Source organism: Platalea leucorodia, assembly GCF_965183815.1.
Source record: "Platalea leucorodia genome assembly, contig: HAP1_HAP1_SCAFFOLD_518, whole genome shotgun sequence".
Lineage (NCBI taxonomy): Eukaryota > Metazoa > Chordata > Aves > Pelecaniformes > Threskiornithidae > Platalea > Platalea leucorodia.
In genome coordinates this window covers 31,117-33,602 of record NW_028121082.1, presented here as the reverse complement: position 1 = coordinate 33,602, position 2,486 = coordinate 31,117, and positions in this window count along the sequence as shown.

Here is a 2,486-nt window from a genome sequence, read left to right as displayed (position 1 = left end):
GGGGGCCCCCCCAAACTCACCCTCCTCGCTCTGGGGGTCGGGGCCTGGATTCGGACTCCGAGGACGTGGCCGCCTCCTTCAGCCATTTTTTCCTCTTTTTGGGGGGCGGCTCCGCTTTGACTTTGGGGGGCTTGGGTTTGGGTTTGGGGGGGCCGGGGGGGAGCCGGGGGGGGCCCGCGGCCGGCGCGGGGGCCGGGGGGTCGGGTTTTTCGGTTTTGGGGGGTTTCTCAGGTTTGGGGGGTTTCTCCGGCCTGGGGGGTTTCTCGGGGCGAGGGGCTTTGTCGGGGCGTTCGGGTTTGGGGGGTTTTTCGGGGGGCTCCGGTTTGGGGGGGGCCGGGGCTTTGGGGCCGCTGGCTTTGGGTTGGCTCTGCCTCCTGGGGGGGGGGCACAAAAAAAAAGGGGGGGTCAGGGGGGGTGGGGAGCCCCCCAAAACACCCTCGGGTGCTGGGGGTAATGGGGAGCCCCCCCCCCCCAGGAGCCCCCCAAAACCCCCTGGGCCATGGGGGGATCGGGGAGCCCCCCCGCCCCAGGAGCCCCCCAAAACCCCCTGGGCCATGGGGGGATCGGGGAGCCCCCCCCCTCCCCAGGAGCCCCCCAAAACCCCCTGGGCCATGGGGGGATCGGGCCCCCCCCCCCCAGGAGCCCCCCAAAACCCCCTGGGCCATGGGGGGATCGGGGAGCCCCCCCCTCCCCAGGAGCCCCCCAAAACCCCCTGGGCCATGGGGGGATCGGGGAGCCCCCCCCCTCCCCAGGAGCCCCCCAAAACCCCCTGGGCCATGGGGGGATCGGGGAGCCCCCCCCCTCCCCAGGAGCCCCCCAAAACCCCCTGGGCCATGGGGGGATCGGGGAGCCCCCCCCCCCCCAGGAGCCCCCCAAAACCCCCTGGGCCATGGGGGGATCGGGGAGCCCCCCCCTCCCCAGGAGCCCCCCAAAACCCCCTGGGCCATGGGGGGATCGGGGAGCCCCCCCGTCCCCCCCCCAGGAGCCCCCCAAAACCCCCTGGGCCATGGGGGGATCGGGGAGCCCCCCCCCCTCCCCAGGAGCCCCCCCCAATTCCCCCCTCCTGGACTGGGGGGCACTGGGGACCCCCCCCGAGGTCATGGGGGCAATGGGGACCCCCCAAATGTCCCCCAAATCCTTGGGGACCCCCCCAATCCCCCCCCCGGCCTTGGGGACAACAGGGACACCCCCCGCTGTCCCCCTCCGTGTCCTCGGTGACCCCACCACGTCCCCAGCGTCCCCCCGTGTCCCCAGTGCTCCCAGTGTCCCCCAGTGTCCCCCAATGCTCCCAGTGTCCCCCGTGTCCCCAGTGCTCCCAGTGTCCCCCAGTGTCCCCAGTGTCCCCAGTGTCCCTGATGTCCCCCATGTCCCCAGTGTCCCCAATGCTCCCAGTGTCCCCCAGTGTCCCCAGTGTCCCCAGTGTCCCTGATGTCCCCTGTGTCCCCAGTGTCCCCAATGCTCCCAGTGTCCCCCAGTGTCCCCGATGCTCCCAGTGTCCCCCAATGTCCCCAGTGTCCCTGATGTCCCCCATGTCCCCAGTGTCCCCAGTGTCCCCCATGTCCCCAGTGTCCCCAATGCTCCCAGTGTCCCCCAATGTCCCCAGTGTCCCTGATGTCCCCCATGTCCCCAATGTCCCCAATGCTCCCAGTGTCCCCCAGTGTCCCCAGTGTCCCTGATGTCCCCGATGTCCCCAACGTCCCCGACGTCCCCGATGTCCCCGATGTCCCCACCTGACGGCGGCCAGGGGCCGGTGCCAGGGCTTGCGGGAGCAGACCCGCACGTAGTCCCATGGCCCCCGTGTCCCCCGTGTCCCCGTGTCCCCCCGATGTCCCCAATGTCCCCAGTGTCCCCAACGTCCCCGATGTCCCCAACGTCCCCGATGTCCCCGATGTCCCCGCGCCCCCACCTGACGGCGGCCAGGGGCCGGTGCCAGGGCTTGCGGGAGCAGACCCGCACGTAGCCCCACGGCCCCCGTGTCCCCGTGTCCCCCCGTCCCCCCGATGTCCCCAACGTCCCCGATGCCCCCGATGTCCCCGCGCCCCCACCTGACGGCGGCCAGGGGCCGGTGCCAGGGCTTGCGGGAGCAGACCCGCACGTAGTCCCATGGCCCCCGTGGCCCCGTGTCCCCCCGATGTCCCCAATGTCCCCAGTGTCCCCAACGTCCCCGATGTCCCCAACGTCCCCGATGTCCCCGATGCCCCCGATGTCCCCGCGCCCCCACCTGACGGCGGCCAGGGGCCGGTGCCAGGGCTTGCGGGAGCAGACCCGCACGTAGTCCCATGGCCCCCGTGGCCCCCGTGTCCCCGTGTCCCCCCGATGTCCCCAATGTCCCCAGTGTCCCCAACGTCCCCGATGTCCCCAACGTCCCCGATGTCCCCGATGTCCCCGCGCCCCCACCTGACGGCGGCCAGGGGCCGGTGCCAGGGCTTGCGGGAGCAGACCCGCACGTAGTCCCATGGCCCCCGTGGCCCCGTGTCCCCCCGTAC